This window comes from Hakea prostrata, chromosome 11, assembly GCF_041222555.1.
Source record: "Hakea prostrata isolate BN-2017 chromosome 11, UWA_Hpros_2, whole genome shotgun sequence".
In the NCBI taxonomy this organism is placed as follows: Eukaryota; Viridiplantae; Streptophyta; class Magnoliopsida; order Proteales; family Proteaceae; genus Hakea; species Hakea prostrata.
This window is the reverse complement of record NC_142610.1, coordinates 14,512,889-14,538,979: the sequence shown is the minus strand read 5'-3', so window position 1 is coordinate 14,538,979 and position 26,091 is coordinate 14,512,889. Positions and strand designations below refer to the sequence as shown.

General features: G+C 37.9%; 1 pseudogene; it reads left to right on the top strand.

The window, feature by feature from the left end:
* The first annotated feature begins 3,964 nt into the window (after positions 1-3,964).
* On the top strand, positions 3,965-25,991 carry LOC149000288 (type I inositol polyphosphate 5-phosphatase 2-like; annotated as a pseudogene).
* Positions 25,992-26,091: the final 100 nt, after the last annotated feature.

Below are 26,091 nucleotides of genomic sequence, written 5' to 3'. Positions count from 1 at the left end.
TGTACTAGGCCGGATATTTGTTATGCAGTGGGTTGGTTAGTCGATACCAATCAAACCCAGGCATAGAGCACTGGAAAGCAGTCAAGAGGATATTGAGATATCTTAGAGGAACGTGTAACTACATGCTGTGTTACCAAGGATCATATTTGCGGTTAGTTAGCTATAGCGATGCCGACTGGGCTGGAGACATCGATGAGCGCAAATCAACCTCTGGATATGCTTTTTTGCTGAATGGCGGGGCCATTTCGTGGTGTAGCAAGAAGCAGGCTTGTATATCCCTCTTGATCATAGAAGCAAAGTCTGTGGCATGCTCAGCTGTGGTTCAAGAGGTTGTTTGGTTGAGGAGATTCCTTCGACATACTGGGATTGTGATGACATCCAAAGAGGCTGCCCTTGTCTACTGTGATAGTACGGCAGCTCTTAGCTATGTCAAGGACCCCAAGTATCATGGGAAGACCAAACATATACAGTTGAGATATCATTTTGTTAGAGATATTACATCAAGGAAGAAAGTTGTACTTAAGCACATATCTACTAGTCAGATGGTAGCTGACCCTCTTACCAAACCTATAGCCAAGGATGTTTTTATTCTCATGTAAAATCCTTGGGCTTGCATAGATTGTGACTTACTTTTGTACTGAGACTTTCTTATTAATGAGTAATATGAGTTCATTCTAGCATTTCATTTATTCACTTTCTGTGTGATTGTGTTTTTCTAGCATAAAACAAGATATGTCAATAGGCAAAAGAATGGCTCACTCACATGAGCATTCGCCTCTGGCGCCTTGGAGGCGAGTAGAGATGAGACGGATTGTGAATGACTTTGTGTAGGTCAATTCATAATCATGATGTCGCCTTGATTTGGAATCAAGATGAGTTTCTCTATTATGAAGAGAATCGACATGAATGTTCCACTATTCATGTTGCCTATAGGAGCTAGGTGCGAGTACTTTATGTGGCGCTAGGGTGGCGACAATAATGCAACTCGAGTTTGGCGCAAGAGGTTGCGACTAGACTAAGACTTGTATGGTGTTGAGATGGACATACGTTCTATTGTATATAGAATGCTCCACCATAGCACGTATATCACACTAGATTCAAAAAATTGAAATTATCATAATTTGGGCATGCAACATTCCAACTATTAACAAGAAGTGTTCAGGCCAAAACCCAATCAACATGACAAGGCACTTAGAGCTTAGTAGTTCAAAGTCATTCTTGATAATCAAAGTGCTCATTTGAAAGGGTATTGTTCCAAGTCTGGAGTCACTCTATTTGCCCAGAAAGGAGGGTGAGAGAAGTGAAGTTACCCTCAGTTTTGACAACCCATGAGGGTCTGGAAATGGTGGGACGAGACTGAAGATGATCTGTGTTTCGGTGAAACCCTTCAAAGGAAATGGATTCCAATTTACAACTGGCTGCCATAATCAAGCTTCTGCTTCCAGTTCTAGCGGCCATTCTCATTCCTCAATCAAATCTTTTCCTCGGAAAACCTCGATTGTCAAATTTCGCCGGTGAATCGACGGTTAAACCCCTTTGGGAATCTCAATTAAGCATGGCCAGTTCGAGCTTTATTCCTGCCTTCAAAGTTTACTTCCAGAGTTCCAGGTAAGCAAGAACTCGTTGAAAATGCTCTGGTGCCATTAAATATTTGCATATGTTTTCTTCTTGGTCGTCTCAATGAGTTGGATGGCACGGTTGGGCCAGGCCAGAAAAGCCTTAACCCGAACCAAACCTTGCAGGGCCAAGCTCAACCTTGACACACCCTTATTGGCCTTGATAAGGCCAGGCAAGGCCGGATTGAGTTGTCCCTAATTGACCTTGACCTTGCTTTACAATTAAAGGCTCTAACCCTGACCACAAAACAATAAAGCAACCCAAGAAACAAATGAAAATATAATCACCAAGATAAATTGATAATTGACCTAGTAATGTGATTCCAATTACTCAAATTTTGAATATGATGTCAAATTTTGAATATGTAGGCCTAATATGTTGAATATACTAGAATTCGAGGGGTGGCTCATCTGTCAAAGGAGCAACACTTACAAGTATGAAGTCAAAGTTTGAACATGCTCCGGGCAAGGGGCGAAGCCCTGCCTCATATTTAAATTATATGTAACAGTTATTCCCCCTCCCCCCCCCCTCCAACGAGTACTGAAGGCAAGTATAAGCTAACCCGAGCAAACCTCAGTTCCAAAACTAATGTTGCACATACTAGTAAGCCACATTATTATAGTCAATAGATTGTTGAGTTGCATATCTTTGATGGAGAAACACTAGTGGTAATCAAAGTTAAAATCAAGTTAAAGATCAAGGCAGTATCAAAATTCAAGATTAAGGTTAGGATAAGGGTTAGGATCAAGGCCATGGCCAGGATAAATATTAGAATCAAGGTTGGGCCACACCAAACACTAAACCTTGACCCTACCTAGACCTTGATTTTGGTCTAGAATATTCATCCTTGAACCACCTTCTGAACCCAAACACTATTTAGACTCATGATAGATAAGGTGGATTCATGCCATCACATCAATGCACCCCTAACAATGGCCTTGACCAAAGAGAAATAAGAGTTTGGAAATGCAATATATATTACAAAAATGCTAATATAAGTTCACAAAAGTAGCATTAGGGGATCATAACTACATTTTGGAGATTGATATGTTGCACTAAAATTTCAAAATCCTCAACAAAGTATACCCAACATATTCCAACTATCTCTGCCCCCAACTTTTACAGTTAAAAAAAAATGTTACATGTATTGAAAATCTTAAAATTTCCAATTTATGCTAAAGCATTTTCACGAATTCATCACATACTATACCACAAACAAAAAATGAACTCCTTCCATTTACTTGAATCTCATAAGTAGCACCTAAGATGTGCCTTGACATATGCACTGCGCTACCTTGCTTGGTTATGTAATTAGCATATCATGTAGGGAGGCAATTTCAGAAGTACCCTCATCAGAACTTTTAATTGTTTCCCTTCCCTATGAGTCTGTGACAAAAGAAGTATTTATTATTTGTTATTCCGAGGTTGAGTGATAAAAAATAAAATTCATGCAAACTGTCCAGGATAGGTAATAAACATTAGATGGTTGAAGCCATTTTGCTCGCCAGAATGACCAAGCAAAATTCACTGGGAAAAAATGCACTCTTTTGTTCAAGTTGTGGCCAATTTTTTGGCTTTTATTCAGGCTGAAACGATTGCCAAAACCTGAGTTTAAAAACACCAGACATACAGTTTGTAACCTCCAAAATCACATAGAATAGTGAATCTCAGAAACTTAAACTGCACACACTGCATAATCAATCTTGAAAAAATGCCACATGAGGAGCTCGTGACTTTCTGATAAGTAGAGCTGTATATTTCCTTCTCGATTCCTTGAATCCACGTTGGAGTATTATGAATCTAAGGCTTATTTAGTGATTGATTTCTTCCTTAGCTTAAAAGACTAAGGAGCTTCAAGCTAGCTCATCCTCTACAGGAGATCTATGTGGCATGGGACCCACGTGCTTGAACCGGATATCTAAATAAATTCAGTGCCTGGCATGATCTATGATCTCCTTGAGCCTTGGGACGACAAGATCTCTATTAAAACATACAAGCCGTAAGGCAGTAGCGGCTGAAAGGACCCTTGTCTCTCACAGCTGCCCGGAAGTCACCGCAAAGGGTAAGGACCCATTATATAATCCCTGACCATGCTAAAACAGGGTAAGCTCTACACACTCCAGCCTTCATTATCTTCAGCTTTCTAACCCTTCAAGAGAATGATCTTCATCATCTCTTGGGGTCTTCACTCAATGGACTTTATCATTTGCTAGCTGGACTAACTCGATTGTCGGAGGTGGCTTCCCGTCCTCAGAGGCAGCCCACTTTCACCTTGCTTTGGTCTCAGGAACAAGGGCTAGATCTGGAGCGAACCTAGAAGCTAAGATTACATTTCTTGCACCAACAGATGGAGAAGCCTCTAGTTTCACTAATCAAAATTTAGAATTGAATGGTGCAATGAGACGAGTATACTGTAGTTCAGGAAACCTAGGTTTGATGTGGACAGTAGCAAGATCAATCTGAAGTGCTTTCTTTTTCTAATGACTCTGAAAGTTCGTCTGAAGATGATGAATATCATTTAGAAACAGAAAAGGGACATTGTGAAGTTGAAAGCAAAGCAGTGACTGTGAAGACCCGTTCTAAATATGTGCGCATTGTCCGCAATCAGATGGTAGGAATTTATGTATCAGGTTGGGTTCATAGGAGGTTGAGGAGGCACATAAATAACTTGAATGTTTCACCGGTGGGAGTCGGTCTCATGGGCTACATGTGAAACAAGGTTTCTGATTACTTCGATTTTACATGCTGAAGTCAATTATTACCTGTTGTCTTGAATATTTAATATTAATGTTACTTGGTGTAACTTGGATGCAGGGATCTGTTTCAGTTAGTATGTCTCTTTTCCAAACACGGCTGTGTTTTGTTTGTTCACATTTAACATCTGGTCATAAGGCGGGGGATGAACAAAGACGTAATGCTGATGTGAATGAAATCTTACGACGCACCAAGTTTTCTTCAGTCATTGATGAAAAACCCCCCCTTAATCCTAACCCAAAACACCATTTTCTTACCACTTTTTTCTTTTTCCAATCCCCCCCCCCCCAATTATTATAGAAAAATATTTTTTTTTTTTATATTTTTACCCCCCCAGAGAGAGTGTTATTTTTTTTGGGGGTTCTTTTTTTCCCCCCCCAAAATTTTTTCCCCCCCCCCCCCCCCCCCAATTTTCCGAATGAATACAAGATTTTAACGTGGTTCGATCTTCAATGTGAAGTCTACGTCCACGGTGAAATCCCCAATCAACTATGTTCTGGGGAGAGCTTTCATTATCTTTAAATAGAGATGGTAGTGTACATGATGTGGTATTTTACAATGAGTAGAGTTCTACAAGTAAAGGAACTTTACAATGGGTGGGACTATTAGTCTTTATGTTATACTGAAAGACTAATATCCGATAACACTCCCCCTAAAGTTGGATCGAAGATAACATCTGAGGTCAACTTGGACAATAGTTTTTGGAATGTTCCCTTGGATAAAGCTTTTGTGAAAATATCTGCAAGTTGCTCTTCACTTCTTATGAATGGAGTTTCAATAGTTCCATCTTGGACTTTCTCACGAATAAAATGACAATCAATCTCAATGTGTTTGGTTCTTTCATGAAATACTGGGTTGGAAGCAATGTGAGTAGCTGCTTGATTATCACAGAAGAGCTTCATAGGTTGACTAAAACTGTCAAATCCTAATTCTTGAAGAAGAGATCTTATCCATACCAATTCACTAGTTGCAGATGCCATTGCTCTATACTTAGCTTCAGCACTAGAACGTGCAACCACACTTTGTTTTTTACTTTTCCAAGTGACTAGATTTCCTCCAACAAATACGCAGAAGCCAGTAGTTGATTTTCGATCAATAGGATTACCCGCCCAATCAGCATCAGAGAATCCTTCAATAATAGTGTTCCCATTTTTCTTCATCCATATACCTCGTCCTGGAGATGACTTCAAGTAACATAAAATACGGTCTACTAACTCCATATGTCCTTTGGAAGGAGCATGCATGAATTGGCTCACATAACTCACTGAATATGCAATATCAGGTCTAGTAATAGTAAGATAAATTAGCCGTCCTACCAATCGTTGGAAACAACCAATATCTTGCAGAGGAGTAGAATCATTGACCACTTTGCTATTATAGTCCATGGGAGAATTAGCTGGTTTCACACCCATTTTTCCAGTTTCTTTTAGAAGATCAAGAGTATACTTCCTTTGACAAATGAACAATCCTTTACTAGAGCTTGCAACTTCAATACCAAGAAAATATCGAAGTTTTCCCAGATCCTTGATGTCAAAAGTTTTATCCAAATATTGCTTGAGAGTAGTAATTTCCTGATGATTATCTCCAGTGATAACTATGTCATCAACGTAAACTAAGACGACAATTATACCGCCAGTAGTTTTCTTGACAAACATTGAAGAGTCTGATCCACTTCTTTTGAATCCAAAAACTATAAGGGCTGTACTTAACTTCTCATACCACGCTCGTGGTGATTGCTTAAGACCGTATATTGCCTTTTTCAATCTACAGGCAATACCATATTGATTTTTTAATGGATGACCTGGAGGAACTTCCATGTATACTTCTTCTAGCAAATCTCCTTGTAAGAATGCATTCTTAACATCCATTTGAAAGAGAGGCCATTCACAATTGACGGCTATTGACATTAACACTCTTACAGTGTTCATCTTCACTACTGTGCAAAAGTTTCTTTATAGTCAACCCCATATGTTTGGGTATATCCTTTGGCAACAAGCCTAGCCTTGTATCTTTCAATTGTACCATCACTGTTGTATTTGGTTTTATAAACCCATCGACAACCAACTGGGTGTACACCATTTGGAAGTGGAACAATATCCCAAGTATGATTCTTATCAAGAGCCTTTAGTTCGTCTTCCATAGCCTTCATCCATACTGATGAATTCTTGGCTTCAAGGTAATTAATTGGTTCCTTATGATCATCAATGATAGTTAAAAATGTAAGAAATTGAGGAGAAATACGATCATAACAAATATGAGATTGAATGGGATATTTTACTGCATGATATGTTGAAAAGTCATGCAATCTGATGGAAGGTTTAGAGACTCGAGTTGACCTTCGAACTTGTATAGATGATGTCTGCTCATTCTCAAGTGGAACCAATATTTGTGGTTCTTCTTGAGTATCAAGATTTTGTTGCTCAATGTCGATTGATGAGCTATCTGGCATACTTGGTAATGGGGTAGGAGCAAATTCCTGCACAACAAGTTCATTATAATTATCCATATTCTCCCCCTGAATTTGACTCTTGCCAGGATAAAACATGTGAGTTTCATTAAAGGAAACATCACGAGAAATAAAAACTTTCTTGGTGGAAGGATTATAACATTTATAGCCCTTTTGTGATGTCGAATACCCCAAAAATACACACTTCTGAGAGCGAGGATCAAGTTTGCTACCATGCTGCGAGTGAACATAAGCAACACAACCAAAGACTCTAAGATGAGTCATTGTAATTGGACGATTATAGAGAACTTCCAGTGGAATCTTGAATTGTAACACACTACTTGGAAGACAATTAATCAAATAACAACTTGTAAGAACAGCATCAGACCAATAAATTTTATGAAGATTTCCATGAAAAAGTAAAGAACGGGTCACCTCCAGCAAATGCCTATTCTTACGTTCAGCAACTCCATTTTGTTGAGGTGTGCCAACACAGGATGTTTGATGCAAGATTCCCATATTTCTAAGATAGGACTGGAAAGGAGTATTTGTATACTCTGTGCCATTATCTGTCCGCAAGATTTTAATACTCGTCTGAAATTGAGTGTGAACCATTTTGCAAAAATCTTGAAATATCTGCAGAACTTCATTCTTGGATCGCAATAAATATAACCACGTGGCTCGTGATTTATCATCAATAAAACTAATGAATAATTTAAAACCATCTCTAGAATCCACAGGAGAGTGCCAAACATCAGAATGCACAATCTCAAAAAACGTACTGGAAACATGAGTACTGTTCGGAAAAGGCAACCTATGTTGTTTAGCAAAATGACAAGCATCACAACAACTGGAATCAAAAGAGAAAGATGAATTCAAAAAATTTAGAACCCTATCAGAAGGATGGCCCATACGCCAATGCCAAAGTTGGGATTTCTCAGGTTTTCTCAAAGAAACCAAAGCATTGTTTGGAGAGTCCAACACATAGAGACCATCTTGCAAGCGACCTTCACCAATCGTCATTCCGGTTCTGCTGTCCTGAAATATTACTTTGTCCTTGGAAAATATCACATGACAATTCAAACTTTTAGTGATCTTGCTAACTGATAGTAAATTCATAGACAAAGATGGCACAAACAATGCATCTGCTAGTTGAAAATAAATTCAATTTCCCATGTCCTTGAATAGGAACAGTGGTGCCATTAGCAACCGTAATAGGAGGGAAGGAATCCACTTTCTTAGTACTCAAATCAGATAAATAATATGAAGAACGACACATATTGTCAGTTGCACCAGAATCCACTATAAAATAATTCTGAGATAAAGTGGAAAGGGCAAGGGGAGTACCAGTGGTGTGAGCAACATTGCTTGATTCAACTACTGAGCGAACATAACTATTTGACTGAAGGAACTGTTGTAGTTGAGATGCAATATGTTCAAGAGAACCCTGAAAATCTGAAGAGCCTGCTTGCGCAACAATTTTTGGATCTGATGTTTTAGTGGGGGTCTGATCTTTAGAAGGACGCAAGTGAGGGTGCAACTGCCAGCATCGTTCTTTAGAATGACCATCACGATTACAATTATCACAATGATAAGTAGGTCGAGTTCCACGACCTTTCCCACGATGACGACCATAAGAGACTTGATTTCCAGAGCCAGAATTAGGAAAAATATTTGTTTTTGCAACATGGGCAGTAGTCTCACTTTGATCAGTCCCTGTTTTAGATTCAGAATGCATAACACGTCTTCTAGTCTCTTCTCTCTGAATTGTGGCACAAACAGTAGTGAATGTGGGAATTTCTGAATTCATAAGTATCTGTCTTTTTAAGTCTTCATATTCAGGTCGAATACTGGCTAACAGTTGAAAGACACGGTCATGCTCATCTCTCTTCATATATTCATCAATAGTTTGGGCTGGGGGATGATACTAACGAAGTTCGTCCCATTTCTTTTTAAGGTTTCCAAGATGGTCGGAAAAAGACTGAGAAGATCCTTGCTCAACATGAGCAATCTCTTGTTGCAGTTCATAGATTCTAGAGGAATTATCAGCTTGTCCATACATAACACTTAAGGCATCCCACAGAGATTTAGCCGTTTCAGAGTAAGCAAAAATCTCATATATCTGAGGTTCCATGGAATTAAAAAGCCAAGTCATCACTTGGTTATCATTGGCAAACCATTCACCATATTTCGGGTCAGCAATATCAGGAGCTTTGGTCTGTCCATTAACATGACCAATTTTAGAACGCCCACCTAAGGCAACGGTTATTGCACGAGACCAAGTCAAAAAATTTCTCTCATTGAGTAAGGTGGGGGGAAGACCCCCCCCCACGCGTGATGCAACCTTTTGTTCCGCCACGACCTGGATTCTTCCCCCCGCCCCACACCCAACAAAAAACCAAGCAAAAAAAAAAAAAGGCATTTAACCCCCAATTTTTCCCAAGAAAAGGTAAAAAAATCCGTAGCAATAGCCTATAACTACGGATTACATGCGCTTTAATATCTGTCGCTACAGGCTCCGTCGCAAACGCAATAGCTACATATAAAATACCGCATGTACAAGATTGTTTATAGCTGCGGTTTTTTAGTCACGGATGTTTCCGTAGCTATATCTATAGATGCACATTGTTAGTTGCGGATGTTTCTGCATCTAACTTCTAGCTATACGTATTATAGCGACAGATGTTTCCGTGGTTATATATCTTCTACCTGCGGAAAATAATTGCGGATTTTTATGCATCTACCTTATAGCTACGAAAAATATAACTACAGAAGTTCTACATCTAACTTCTAACTACACATACTTAGCAGTGACGAATAATTCCACGACTATGTATCCTCTGGATGCAAAAAGTATAACTGCAAATATTTTCACGGCTAAGAAAAATATAATTGCGGATGTTCCACATCTAATTTCTAGTTACATATATTGTAGCGATGGATAGCATATGCCCTTGTATGCTGACATTTTGAGGCATTTTTAACAAATGTCAACATAGGACGTCAACAACATTTGTTCAATAATGCCATCATAATGAGTATTTTTTTAATTATTTTGTATTTAATCAATCGACTTATTTAATCGAATACAAATAATACATCTATTTCATAAGAAGCATTTTATACAAATGAAGATCTAAAGTAATGATATTGATGCTTACACAATTCTTAAATCACCTCCATTTAGGGTTCCAATAGTTATACAAAATCCCAAAAATCAACATGAATATATTATCACACACCCTGTTCCAATCAAATTTCCCTAAGACTGTAAAACTCAGGTTGCACAGCCAATACACCGTCGTTCAACTTTGATAGAGCCAAATTTAGGGGTGGGACTCTTAATTCAGCATAAGTTTGTCCAATTTCCTCCTCTTTGCTTCTGGACTACTAGGAGAATAATTTTCTCGTGACCCAACTATTACTTCTGACTAGTAACTCTAGCATACAAGGTCCAGCTCCCCCTTGGCAGTTGTGGCATCGATGGAATTGAAGCAGTTGTTGCACCAACTTTAATTAAACCGTTAATCAATAACACATCTTTGATCAGTTAAAGACATTTTAACAACCTCTCCTGCAAAATAAAACACAAAAGCACCTCCAACCACTTAATCAAATGGCTTCTTAGTAAAGGGAACTAAAACTTGCAGCAAGAACTTGCAAAACCAAAACAACTCATATATTCTTTACCTTGTCTATACATGCGTGAAATAAGATAAAGCCTTCTCAATGTCCATGGTTTTGCTTTATGAAATTGCCACTGACGATGCAATCTCTAATGGCCTGTCATTTGAGAATCAATTCCTGCACTGATTTTTATACCCAATCGCCGGTCAGATATTTCCTCAATTTTATATATATTTTTAATATAGCTTAACGAAGAGGTTAACAGAGGGATAAGAAAAAACAGAAATATACAAACTAATTGTGCTTAATCTAATTCTTGAAAGCTTCAAGCGAACTGGGAAAGGAAAAAAAAAAAAAATTTGGTGATCTTGAAACCTTAGTATCGTTGTGTTATATTCCCAGCTATTGATTTTGAAACCTTTCAATGGTGATCTTGAAACCTTTCCAGAAATTAGAGATGTAGAGATCTGGTGAGAAGAGAATCCGCTCCTTTGAAAAACCCTCTTGTCAAATCCTAGATAGAAACCTAATTAACGCTTAAACTTTCTGCATAAAAAAAATAATAATAATAAATAAAAAAGAACCCATCTTTCAGTGATAGATTGTAAACCCTAACATCATCAAATTGGAGACAAATCTGACAAGTTGTAGAATACTAAGAGAGTTGTCTAACCTTTTTTGCTGGTGGAGACTCACTCTATCATGTTATTTTTTCAGCCATTCATCTTGAAGCCTTCCAATGATGATCTTGAAACCATTCTACAAATTAGAGATATAGAGATCTGGTGAGAAGAGAGTCTGTTCCTCTGAAATATCATGGATTGAGTTTTTTCAATCCTTAGGGATCAGACATTTCTACATTACCTTGGATCAATCTCACGGCCTCATTGAAGAAAACCACCAAGATGAAATAATTGCTACGATCTCCATCTTTGTTTTCAGTTACTTTCTTTTTATAAAAGTACTATAAAGGTATTAGAAGAAACCTATTTTGTGGGAAGAATTTCATTTAAAAATTTTCTATATTGAATTTAAGCGGGAAAGTGTATTTTTTGTTTTTTGGTAAGTAATGGGAAATATTCTCTTCAATATTTTGGGATGAAAAAGACGTATTCCATACGGTTCAATGTACATTTACTTTTTTATTAAAATAATCATGATATACTTCTATAGTAAGAATAAATATGTTTACTACAATTTTTAACCGCAGTTCTATTTATGTGGCTAAAAGAAATTGTTACTGCAATTACAAATACTGCAATTATTATATAAAATATATTACTACAATTTGAAAATGCAATATTATTTTGGTAGTTAAAAAAGTCGATGTTGTTACACTTTTAATTCCGCAACATTAAGTTCCACATATTGCTATAATTTTTAGTTGTAGTTTTGTTTATGTAGTTACAAAGTTTTTTTTATTATTACAATTTTAAATGTTGTAGTTTAAAATGTCTTAAATTACTACAACACATAACCGTAGTTATATTTGTATAGTTAGAGGGAATATATTACTGCAGTTTTGAATACCGTAGTAAAAAGTAGTATATATTACTATAACTTTTAGTTACACTTTTAAAACTACATTTATAAATATATTTGTTACTACAGTTCTTACATACTGTAACAATAACTGTTTTATATTACTACACATGGAAAACTGTAGTTAGAAGAGACTTGTAACTTCAGTTAAAAAAACCATAGCTAATTATCTGTAGTTATATGCCCTTTTTGTTGTAGTGGCTGCAAAGGGTTTAAATAGATGTTTTGCCTTTCCTTTCTCCCTTTTTTTTTATTTGGAGAAACAAAATCAGAATGACAAAGAGTTTACACGTTAAACCCAAAAAAAAAAAAAAAAAAAAAAAAAAAAAAAAAAAAAAAAAAAAAAAAAAAAAAAAAAAAAAAAAAAAAAAAAAAAAACAAAACCATTCATTTTTTTTTTTTTTTTTATAAAAAAAAAAAAAAAAAAAAAAAAAAAAAAAAAAAAAAAACAAAATATAAAAAAAAAACCCACCAAACAACCCCCCCATTTTCTTTCATCCCACCACCAAAAAAAAAAAAAAAAGGGAGAAAGAGAGCCACAACCCCACCCCCAACAACAAACAAAAAAACAAAAAAAAAAAAAAACAAACAAAGAAGAACACCCCCACCCCCCCCCACCACCACCCCCCCCCCCCCCCGCCCAATCCAGGTGGCCCCCGATACCATGTTCGGGAATGAATACAAGATTTTAACGTGGTTCGATCTTCAATGTGAAGTCTACGTCCACGGTGAAATCCCCAATCAACTATGTTCTGGGGAGAGCTTTCATTATCTTTAAATAGAGATGGTAGTGTACATGATGTGGTATTTTACAATGAGTAGAGTTCTACAAGTAAAGGAACTTTACAATGAGTGGGACAATTAGTCTTTATGTTATACTGAAAGACTAATATCTGATAACTTATTACCACATCACTTCGTGACAGATTACTTAATTACTATACTCCACTCCCTTTCTTCCTCTCAAGTAGATTGAATTGGTTAAGTCTTCTTTGCTTTTGAATCCAAATATTAGTGACAGATTACTTAATTACTATACTCCACTCCCTTTCTTCCTCTCAAGTAGATTGAATTGGTTAAGTCTTCTTTGCTTTACCAAAAGCAGAAAAAAAGCTGGAAATCAAGTAGATCCATATCTTTTATCTCAACCTTTAGGGAAGACTTCAAACAAAAATCATTGGGACTCAAGCTTTTCTGTTAAGCTCATGTTATAAAATGCGAAAATGAGCCAGAGGAAAAGATGACTTCTCATTTTTCTGCTGTCCTTGGCCCTCTGGTTTTTTTGCTTTTTGTTGAACCCAATTTTTTTTTTTATTCAAATACCCCGAGTATTTTATAGAAAATGAATCATTCTTTCTCTTACATCTAGCATGAATTCAGTCATCAATTACCGAAAATTCAACCCCATCTTCATATGTGAATAATCTGAATGTTCCAAGGCTTGTTGAGTATTTAGGATTGGCAAGACTTGAACTTTGTGGTATTTATTACATAAATAAGTAAAAAAAGGCTGTACTGACTGCATAGATCTCCCAACACTGCGTGGTCTAGGAGGGTCACAATGTATGCAGCCTCACCCCTGCTTTGCAAAGAATCTATTTGCCGACTTGAACCCATGACCCCTAGGTTACAATGTGAGCAAACCTACCATTTCTCCAAGGTCTGAACTCAGTTGAAATAGATAAATATGGAACCTTGCATACAGTTAGTAATGACTTGCAAATCATGTCATCCAGTTAAACGTTCTACTTCTTCTTCCACAAGAAAGGAAGGAAATTAATAATGAGTTTGATGTTACTAAAATGGTTATTTAGATGATTAGAAATTTGAAATTTCTGCTTGCTATATTGGTAGATTACTAATTGTTTATGTTTTTGTTACACATTGTGCTTTTAGAATTTGTCCTAACTGGTCTTATGATGTGAAAGATAATATTTCTCAATAATTATTAAAGAATTTTCAGAAGATACTTTATAAAACTTTAGCCTGGGTAGAGGAGGGTTGGTGCATTGGTTTGGCAGCTCACACCCCAGAAAAAAAAAAAGAAAAAGGGGCCCAGCCAAACCCTTTCTTTCTTAGACAAGGATTTTACTTTCTGGTGCGATAAATGTAATAGTAATTTAATTTTTGGAACCTTTTTAGTAGTGTGAGAGGTATTTTATTCTTGCTTGGCCACAAAAAGTTTTCATTCTTTTTATTCAAGCATTTTCAGATAAATGTTGTTTGTTCATGAAGAGAAAAAAAGGCAGATTACACCTCCAAAGTTATCTTAACCAGAGAGCAAGAATATATGTACATCGCATGGTACAAAATTCGGTCAAAATGTGCGAAATTTCGGCACTGAAATTTCATATTTTGGAAAATGCAAAACTCATGAGGACCAAAAAAAGTCCTCAATTTCGATCAAAACTGTCGAAATTTCGTCGAAACCTCGAAACCTGTCGAAACTTGGTTCAACCCAATTGGACCAGCTGGTTCATGAGAAAAAAATTCCCAAATTTCGTGGAAACCTGGGAAATTTCGTGGAAACTTGGGACTTTTTCCTGTAAATTTTGTAACTTTCCCAAATTTTCAATTGTTTTGTTTATTTCATGTTTGCCCAAATACCACAACAAATACCCCCTCCATCAGGACTTCCCTATCCAAAGTGCGTATTCCCTCAGGCTAGTTATCTTAAGCATGTTGATGACCAGACTCATAAAGTTACAATTGTCGATTACCTTGACAACCATATGCATAAATGTCATGGGATGTCTATGTTCGTTGGTTGGAGGAGAGGATGTTACAGGCATAATACTACTTAGCTTACAGGATGAATCCACTCTTGGCACTCTTCTTAGCACTAAGTTGTATTTTCCTTTTACTGTCAACTATTTTGAAGTTAGAAATTATATATTGAATGTTATGTGCTTAAGTAGTTAAGTTTATAATGTACTTTTCGGACAACTCTACATTGATGTTATGTACATTGAATGACATATCTACATTGATTTTTTTAGCAAAATAAAACCAATGTTTTCTTTATACTATAGTTAGCTTAAATACAGAATCCCACCTCAAAATACTCTCTAAAACCTATCGAAACTTGATGTCGAAACTTGTACGGATAAGTCCTTGATTTCCTCGAAATTTTCCAAGTTTCCACTAATGAGGACATCAGTGAGCACTTCTGAGTTTATCGGCGAAGCCGACGTAGAAATCATCCCACGACAACATCTATGTGGATCGAAGATGAGTTCGGGTTATCAAATTGCTAGGATCCTATGGTTCGATGAGAAACACTGCTCATAGGCAATTTGTCATGTTATTTTCCTTAGTCTTAGTGGGTTGGGTAGTAGTTTACTATTGAAATATTTTAATTTCATGTTTGAGTCTTTATGGGCTGGGCCTAGAGTCTATTTTGGCCCAATTTTGAGTTATTTTGAATTTGGGTTATATTTACAACTTAAGTTGGGGTTATTTTGGGAATTAAACATGTAAGGTTGTGAGGAATCAATTTTTTTATTTAAACCTTGTATCAAATTCGTTTTTTGGCAATCAATCAAGGAAAAAAAGAATTACAAAAGAAGCTCAGGCTGCTCTCTTTCTCTCTCTCTCTCTCTCCTGGTAAGCTTTCTCTCCTCCTTTCACCCTTGTTTCCTACTAGAAAACTTCCCCTTGCTCTCCTCTATAAAGATCTACTCTTTTTTTTTTCTCAAAAAAAGACCTAGTTTCTTTCCTGCAAATCTTCTTCTTCTTCCCCAAACCCCACGGTTCTGTTTTTCTTGCAGAATAAAAAAAACCTTCTTTTCTTTTCTTCCTTCTTTGTTAGTCTAGTTGTCTTTTGTTAGTCTCATTTCCCTTCTCTTTGTTTCTTTTCTTTCTCTCCCTCTCTCTTATCACCTACTCTCTTTCCTAGGATATGCCATTACTTCAAAATATTATTTTCTCCTTTCCTAGGATTCCCCACTACTTCAAAATATTTTTTTTTCTTTCTCTTATTTCTGTTCCTAGATGCTTTCTAACCCCTGTTTTGCAGCCAGGATTAGCAGGTAACATTTTCTCTCCTAAAATATTTCTCATTTATTCTTTGACAGTAGTTTTGTTAAAACAAAAACTTCCCAAGGCTCCTTTTACATTGTTAGTTGTTGAATTCCTTGTTAGAAATCTGATATTGACTAGGACAACTTTATTTTTCTTTAAGTTTCTTAATACCCTTGCTTTCAATTTAGTGTTATGGTCCAAGATCCCCATCCCCTTGTTTCCCTATTGATTCTTGTTTAGTTGTGCTTACCAGTAAGACTTATTGTGCTTATTTATCTACTTTAGCTATCTTACATGCATGATTAATTAGATTTCAAGTGCTGCAAATTCCTTTCTTTACTATCTGTCAACAATAGGTGTTTAATTCTAAGAGTCTAGTAGCCCACTTTGTAGGTCCCCTAGTTTCTAGGGTTTCTCCTACATCAATTCTGCTATCAGAGCCAAGTTTAGAGTGTCAGTACTGTTGGACTTTTAGATTTCGAGTTGTTAGAACTGCTGGTTTTAGTTTAGGTGTCTTTAGGTCAGACTGTGTATGGTAGTAACCCGAAGTGGAAACGAATATTCCAATATAACTGGTTCATCAAGTGCCCAATTGACCCCTGACCAATTGACTCAGATGCTCCAACAAAATGGAGAGATCTTAAAGGCCATTCAAACAACTCAAGAGGAGTTAAATAACCAAAGGGCAGCACAGGCAGCCCAAGCCACCACCATTCAGGCCATAGAATGTAATGTTCGGACCCTTGCAACATGACTTACAGCCATAGAGGGACAGCAAGAGCAGCATGGACATAATACTCGAGCCAATGGACCTAGGAATGAAAACTACCAAGAGGACCTCCAGAATGTTGACCACCGCTTTGAGGATCTTGATAGAACTGGGGATAATTTCCAAGGTAATGGAAGAGGTAGATGTAGAGGTCGTGGAGCACGTGGACATCTTGGTCCTATGCATCATGCAACCTATGAGCATGAAAATGCTCTTGACACCCATGATAGAGGATTCGATATTAGGAGGATAGTCAAGGTAGAGGCCCCATCTTATGATGGCCAAATAGATGCGAAAGTCTTACTAGATTGGATTAGACAAATGGACAAGTACTTGGATTTTTATAATATGTCGGAAGAGGTTCGCTTTAGGTTTGCTAAGATTAAGCTTACCGGGGCTGCCCAAGATTTTTCGACAAAATTAGAGTACCAAGAGAACAATCTAGGACTTGAGCAAATGACCACTTGGGTTGAGATGTAAGAAAGGCTTAAAAGGGAGTTCTTACCTATCACCTATAGGCTGAACCTGTTGAATGAAATAAACACCCTAAAGCAAGGGAAATTAATTGTGATTGAGTACATGGCTAAATTCAATGAACTTAAGATTAGAAGCCGTACTCGTTAGGATGTTGAGCAGACACTTTCTAGATTTATTACTGGACTTAACTCCGATATCTGGTCACTGACTTGCACCCCACTTAGTGCGAGATGTCCCTCAAGCCTTTAGGATTGCTCTAGAACTTGAGACGTGCATGAAGACTTTTCCTCAAAAGAAGAGTTTTCAGCCTGGAGAATCTAGTTTCCGAAGGTCTACCCCTAACATTACCAATTTCCAAAGACCGCCTGTTAATCCACAACACCCAATTGATAACAAGGGTAAAGGCATTTTGGGAATTCCCCCCATGAAAGCTGGCCAGCTCCAGTGTTTCAAATGCCAAGGATTTGGACATGTTGCTAGGGAATGCCCCAACAGAAACCTTTATGTTGGAGGGCAAGACCATGTGGATTTAGACCAGGATGACGATCAAGTGCCTGAGTATGAAGACCATAGACCAGATGAGGACATATCTGATGAGGATCTTGATATGGTATATGGATCTAAGCTTGGAGTTGTGCGTTGTATGGTATCACAACCCAAAGATACTGATGATTGGCGACAGACTAATATTTTTATTACCTACACTTGCCATCAAGGTAAGAACTGCCGAGTCGCCATAGATAGTGGTAGCTGCATGAATGTAGTTGCTCAAAGTGCTGTATCCAGAATGGGGCTCAAACCAGAGGCTCACCCCAAACCATACAAGGTTTTTGGGTCGATCAGTCTACTATCCCTTTAACCCTTAGGTGTTTAGTTCCCCTACATTTTGCTGGTTATGAGGATAGAGTGTGGTGTGATGTCCTAGAGATGGATGTTGCTCACATCATTTTAGGGAGACCATGGTTATATGATAGGGATGTTAAGTTCACTAGTCACTTTTGGCGGACTTTATGGAGAATGATGGGAACCAAACTCCGTTTCTCTTCTCCATTTCACCCCCAAAACGATGGTCAGACCGAGGTTGTTAATAGAAGTCTAGGGTACTTGTTGCATTGCCTTATAGGAGAGTACCTTACCAATTGGGATCGGGTCCTTACCCAAGCTGAGTTTGCCTATAATAGCTCTAAGAACCGAAATGCTGGTCTGTCACCTTTTGAGGTTTGTCTAGGATACCAGCCCAAGGCTCCTATAGACCTTATTCCAGCTGTGTCCAGCTCTAGGACTTCCCCATCAGCCGAGTCTTTTGCGCATCACATATCTGATTTACATGCAAGTATAAGACAACGAATAGTCTAGAGTAATGATCAATATAAGTCCAAAGCTGATGTGCATCGACGACTGTCAAGAAGGAGATATGGTGATGGTTAGGATCAGACCGCAGCGTTTCACTAAAGGTAAAGCGAGCAAGCTACATGCTCGTAGTGCAGGACCATTCGAGATTTTGAAGAAAATAGGAGCTAATGCCTATGTTCTTAATCTGCCAACTAACATGGGGATCAGCAATATTTTCAATGTGGAGGACCTTTTCCTTTTCCATGGCACTCCTACTACTGCATCTTTCTATCCAGATGACCTTGACACCCTTCCCTTTGTTTTTGATGACCCTGCTGGTAAGACCCCTTCACTCCTTACTACCACAGTACCACTTATGCCTAAATTTCACAACATAGTTGAGACAGTTGAAGAGATCCTTGATGAGAGAGTTACAACTACAAAAGAGCGAGGTTACAGAGAATTCCTAGTTAAGTGGCGGGGACATCCTGAGATCGACATCACTTGGATCACTGTCACATCCACCCAGCCGGTACCCTATCTGGCATATTCGGGATGTGATCCACAGCCCCGAAGATCCATAGTTCAGGGACCACATAATCCACATCGACGATAATACAATCATGAACAAATAATAATCATAAACTAACAATGAATAATCATGGAATTCAGAAATAAGATACCAAGACATAATCGAGTGCGGAAGTAAATATCAGATTAGATAAATTAAGAAGGCCGTGGGCGGAATCCACTCCTTCAATCAGTGGGAAAGAGATCAAAACTAATGATCAAAACTTACAAGTCAAGAAGTTAAAGTATAAGTTATTACAATTCTCCAAGTATACTTGTCACAAAAAAAGGGGGGATGGGCAACTACTCATAAGTTTCTTCCAAAATAGATATGTCCTCCTCAAAGGTGAGGACCATGGAGACCCAACATGACAGCTCCCATACTATCTCAGGGCTAACCCTGATGCGCTGAAAGATCTGCTTCGGTACCATCACCGAAGTCTTCATGGTAGCTAGCCTCCGGATAGTAGTATGAGGTATCCTGATCCGCCTCAGGGAATGAGCTATCAGTATAATCACCTGTAGAGTAGCCTAACAAAATATTGTAACAGAAAAGGAATGAGTTCAAAAGAACTCAGCAAGGAAGTTATTCCTCAATACATAAACCACAAGATAATCATAACATGGTGCAAATGATATGAGTCATAATATGCAATATGATTCTATTCTAAGTATGCTGGTCATCTATGGTAGACATGCTTTAAGCCATAGCACCATACTTCTTTAGGTAGTCTCAGTCACTCATCACCGGGGGGAATTGGGTCCTGCATCCCTCTCGGACAAATCCATGGTTGGGGTTTCGGTCACCACTCTCTCACATCACCATTTGGTATAAGTATTGGCGCATGTCAAGGTTAAAGCCTAGCCCAATGCAAGTCATCTACTTAATCATATCATGTCAGTTCCAGATACTTCCATTCCTCCCCTCTTGGGATCCTTTCCGGTATCCTTCACACTAGAGTTACGGATATTACTCACCGGACTCATCAACCCTATTGGTCATCCATAAATGGTAAACGGGAAGCTCTCACGTCTCCCTCAACGGATCATTTCACCGGTCTTGAGTGCCCGTAAGCCCAAGTCTAGCCATTTGCAACCCTACCAATAAATGGCCCCTTTCGGGTAACCGTAATGCAATTCATGTCCTCTCACGGAGTGGTTACCAGTCTTGAGCGCCCACAAATCCACACTACTACCACGGGTTGTTCGGTCTCAATGCCCTTCCGATTCGGGTCTGATATGATAGGAATACCCTAGCCAAACACCACTAGACAATACCTATGTATGTCATCCAATAACCCGGGAAAGCGTCGATGGACACCTTCGGAGAACATCCCATACTATTCCCTCCGATGTCCAAGGACAGAGGCACCAGTAGGGTACCCCTCAGTCCCAAGTTACACTTAAGCAATCACATGCCCAAGTTCATCATATCAGTTCACAAGATACAACATCATAATAAACATTCAATTCATAACATTGACATAAGTCATCATATAATGAAATTGATAAACATGATAAGTCATTGAAATAACATAGTATAAACACAAAGCTACTGTTGAAAAACATGTGTAGCAAGTCTAACATGATAAGAATATGAAATAGAAACTATATTTACTAGGTTAGGAACACCAAGTCAAAATCTCATATCCTAAGTAATTATATCGATAACTATCCTTACCTTGAATAGGAGAAGAGAATGGTCCAAGTTCACAAGCAAGTGGCCCAAATAGTCTTAAAGTCCTAAACACACATATATGAAAGGTTAGAGAAGAAATCAGAACAATCAGAGATCAAACGAATCAGAACTGGGCAAAAATTGCTGACAACAACTCTGTTGGTCGATACCTTTGGTCGATGATATCGACCAATAGTATCGACCAAAACAATTTTCGGATAGCAAGCTGGCTTTTTGGATTCTTGCCCAGATTTGGTCTTCCGGGTCTCGGATCGACACGAAACTTGGAGGATAGTCTAAGCACAACATAAGGGCACTAATTATCAAGAAATAACCATGATCCAATGGTCCATGTGGAAATCCCCAAATTGACATATCAAGGTTAAGAGTTGTAGGTCATGGCATTGGCTACATCTTAATGTAAATTGGGGAAAAACATGGGGGATTAGGTAGGGAATCATTTAGAAGTAATATTGAACTCATATGCAAGATGTAAGTTAGGTAAATAATAAGCTTCATCTCAGTTTTGGTGAATAAAGCAAGTTGGTGAGAAATGAATCATGGAAATGTGTAGTTAATCATCATGAGGTGATTCAATCATAGTAATATCGGTGAAAACATCATTGTATGGGGTTTAGAAGGTTCATGGCAAGGTGTTTGCAAGGTTGCAGCACCTTAGCCATGGTCCCAACAGTAAAATAGAGAAAAGATGAGTGAGAAAGTGATTAGGAGAGAGAATCATACCTTGAGAATGAAATAAATAAGTAGGATTGAGTGGTTGGCAATGATTGATGAAGAAGATGCTTCACCACTACCAAGGAGGTGTTCTTGAGAGGCTCTCCCACGTTCCTAGATGTTAAAAACGTGAGAATAGGGCTCCAGTCTCGAGGAATATATAAATAGAAAAGAATATTCCAAGAATCCTTAAATGTGGGTTCAACAAACCTGTATCATCGACCAAAGGTATTGACCAAAACATGTTTCTGCAGAATTTTACAGAATAGTTCAGCAACTTTAGGTGTGGACTTGGAGGGCTATACAAGGTCAAATTGGATGGGGTTTTCTCCTACAGTTCACTCAAGAGGTCTAGTTTTAGGGAGTACCTTTGGATTGTGCATGGGAGTCCGTTTGATATCTCAACTGTCTCACTCTTCATCAGTGCGCAGATTCTAATCTAACATTGATAATGTGCTCAAGGAAGGAGTAGCATCATCAATGTCCATATACTGGAGTTCCGACATTACATCATCAATCAGTAGGGCCCATAAGTCCCTTCTACCACCACTTCGGGTCTTCGGACCTACAAACACAACAATGACCGGGTCGGGTCAAGGTTAGGTAAAAGCTGGATTTTACAATCATGATGGCGGAACTACAACGACTTGACCCAGACATGCTAGAGTACTACCAGAGCCTTTATTTACCGGAAATGAATTCTTCAAAGTCGGGAAGAGTTGATGAGGACATCAGTGAGCAGTTCCGAGTTTACCGGCGACGCCGACGTAGAAATCATCCCACGACAACATCTATGTGGATCGATGATGAGTTCGGAGGTTATCAGATTGCTAGGATCCTATGGTTCGATGAGAAACATTGCTTATAGGCAGTTTGTCATGTTATTTTCCTTAGTCTTAGTGGGTTGGGTAGTAGTTTACTATTGAAATATTTTAATTTCATGTTTGAGTCTTTATGGGCTAAGGCTTAGAGTCTATTTTGGCCCAATTTTGAGTTATTTTGAGTTTGGGTTATATTTACAACTTAAGTTGGGGTTATTTTGGGAATTAAACATGTAGGGTTGTGAGGAATCAATTTTTTTTATTTAAACCTTGTATCAAATTCATTTTTGGCAATCAATCAAGGAAAAAAAGAATTACAAAAGAAGCTCAGGCTGCTCTCTTTCTCTCTCTCTCTCTCCTAGCGGTACTAGTTCTTCCCCTTCTCTCCAGGTAAGCTTTCTCTCCTCCTTTCACCGTTGTTTTACACTAGAAAACTTCCCCTTGCTCTCCTCTATAAAGATCTACTCTCTTTTTTTTCTCAAAAAAAGACCTAGTTTCTTTCCTGCAAATCTTCTTCTTCTTCCCCAAACCCCACGGTTCTGTTTTTCTGGCAAAATAAAAAACCTTCTTTTCTTTTCTTCCTTCTTTGTTAGTCTAGTTGTTTTTTGTTAGTCTCCTTTCCCTTCTCTTTGTTTCTTTTCTTTCTCTCCCTCTCTCTTATCACCTACTCTCTTTCCTAGGATACGCCATTACTTCAAAATATTATTTTCTCCTTTCCTAGGATTCCCCACTACTTCAAAATATTTTTTTTCTTTCTCTTATTTCTGTTCCTAGATGCTTTCTAACCCCTGTTTTGCAGCCAGGTAGCAGGTAACATTTTCTCTCCTAAAATATTTCTCATTTATTCTTTGACAGTAGTTTTGTTTAAAACAAAAACTTCCCAAGGCTCCTTTTACATTGTTTGTTGTTGAATTCCTTGTTAGAAATCTGATATTGACTAGGACAGCTTTATTTTTCTTTAAGTTTCTTAATACCCTTGCATTCAATTTAGTGTTATGGTCCAAGATCCCCATCCCCTTGTTTCCCTATTGATTCTTGTTTAGTTGTGCTTACCAGTAAGACTTATTGTGTTTATTTATCTACTTTAGCTGTCTTACATGCATGATTAATCAGATTTCAAGTGCTGCAAATTCCTTTCTTTACTATCTGTCAAGAATAGGTGTTTAATTCTAAGAGTCTAGTAGCCCACTTTGTAGGTCCCCTAGTTTCTAGGGTTTCTCCTACATCATCCACCTAAGTTTCCCATTTCACCCGGTCGAAACTTGAGTTTCCCTCGAATTTTTTACCATGGTACAGAGAAATTTCACTTACAGTTGATTTATCACCACCAGGTTTGACTATGTTTCTGAATGGTGAACAGCCAGATTTTCTGGTTCAGGGATTTGAATTATCGAGTTAATATGTTGGAGGCTGAGGTGAGAAAGCTCATGGTTATGAAACAATGGGATGAACTTATCAATAGTGATCAGGTAAAGACTCTGGGTATTTTAGATTTCTGTATCATGTCATAGGCTCGTAGCAAAGTTTAACCCTATTTTGGGCCAATTCAGCCAGGCCAAATTCCTGAGAGCAGTGTACTTATACTTTGCATTTTCCAGGCTGAAATGGCTTGATATCATCAACCTTTTTAGTTTTCTTTCCTACTCATTGGGAATCAATATGGCTTGGTTGATTCTTTGTTGTGTCGAATGCACCCTATAATCACATGCTTGCAGAATACACAACACTTCACACTATTAGACACTCATACTAAACCATGTAGAGATTGGATTACATTAACAGCGCTCAGTAGTATGGAGGGATGTTGGATCCATAAACCTTTGGCTTCTTATTCTAGAGAGAGAGAGAGAGAGGGGAAAAAAAAAGGGTTGTTGAACCATTGAATTGAAAGAGACAAAGATAGCCACCAGGTTTGAAATCACATTGCGTTAGCATCCGTAGGGACCATCGCAGTGCTTTGTTTTAATTAAATAGTCGTTCCCCTTGTCCGTACTAGTCCTGAGTCTACAGATTTTTTTTCAAAATTCTGATGACAGACTTTTTTCTGAATGTATCAGCTGAGCAAAGAACATTTCAGCGGTTGTGTCTTTGATGGATGGAAGGATGGGATGATAAACTTCCCACTTACATACAAATACGAACTCAACTCAGATACATATGTTGGAGAAAGCCCAAAAGAAGGAGAGAGAAAGAGATCCCCAGCATGGTAGGGCTTTCTTTGTGGCAACAAGTATGACCATTTGAATGTTGTAGTAATTAATATTTTGGGGAAGTTAAAAATCAAAATTGAAGGCAAGAAGTGTGTCTGTGTTTTGTACAGAGCAACTTGTCAAACCTACTAAAAGGTGTACCAAGAGGCTTCTGCTATTGCAAGACTTGGGGAGGGTTATATTGTATGCAGACTTACCCCTGGTTTTTCCAAGAAGCTCTTTTCTGGCTTGAAGCCTTGGTCACCATTCAGTGTCACAAAGTCAACTAGTCATCCAACAAGTTGTTGCCTCTTTCATATGTCCAAAAAAATATCAACAACAATATCAATCACATATTCTTCACCATTCAACTGAAAAAATCACACAGTTCAACTGAACAAGTTGTTGCCTCTTTCATATTTTGTTGTTCATTCAAAGCCAATTTTTGGCCTACTCCTTTTTTATTCTTAAGTAAATAGTTAGACATAGGTGCATGGCGACAGTTTTTTTTTCATGGGAGAACAGACTTTTTTATTCCTCAATTCAAAGTATGCAGGTGCTTGTTCACCTATCTGATAACATTCCTTAACTTTTATTAGATCATGCCAAATATTAATGAAACTTAAGACACAATACATTTTTGCACTAGGTTTTGAAAGTCTTATATTTTATGCATACAACAGGTATCAATCTTCAGAGATCGTGAAACGAATGCTGGTACTAGTACTGCAGGAAAATAAACAAATTGTTCTAGAGATAGATGTCTGTGCAGTGACAATATATATATGATTATAGGATTATGAATGCAGAGGTCCCATCTCTTATGTTTTTCTTGGGAGGAAATAGCAGTACTTGTGTATCTCTGGGCATAAAATCTGCAACCACACAAAAATTTGATAGATCATACATGAACAATTTGGTTTTGAGCTTTAGAGCCCTTCTACTTTGGACCTATACAAGGTTGGTCTCAATCACTGTACTTTTTTCTATGGACTGCTATATGTTGTATTTTAACCCAGAATGCTTTAGTTTCGGTATACATACGAATGGAATTTGTTCGTATTGGAAAAAGTTGCATCATAAATGGGGTAGACTAGGCCTTCATCTGTCTGATTTACTAGTATAGCATGATGGCAGAGTAAATTGCACCTAAAGTTTAATTGATTCTCATGTACATTGCATTAACCTTTCTTTTCATCTATTTCAGGTGTGATCATATTCTGTGGCTGGGAAGGGTATGAGACAACTTGTTTATAAGAGTGCTGATTTAAGGCTTTCAGATCATCGTCCTGTTAGCTCAATATTCTTGATTGATATTGAAGTCTTTGACCATCGGAAGCTCCAAAGGGCTTTGAATTTCAGCAATGCTGTGGTGCATCCTGAGGTGTTCATTGACAAATGGGACGAGTAAAAAGTTTGATAGACATCAGGTAGCCCCATGACCATGATCACATATTCACTTTTAAAAAAAAAACCTTACTACCTAGTCAAGATATGTAGCACACTATATT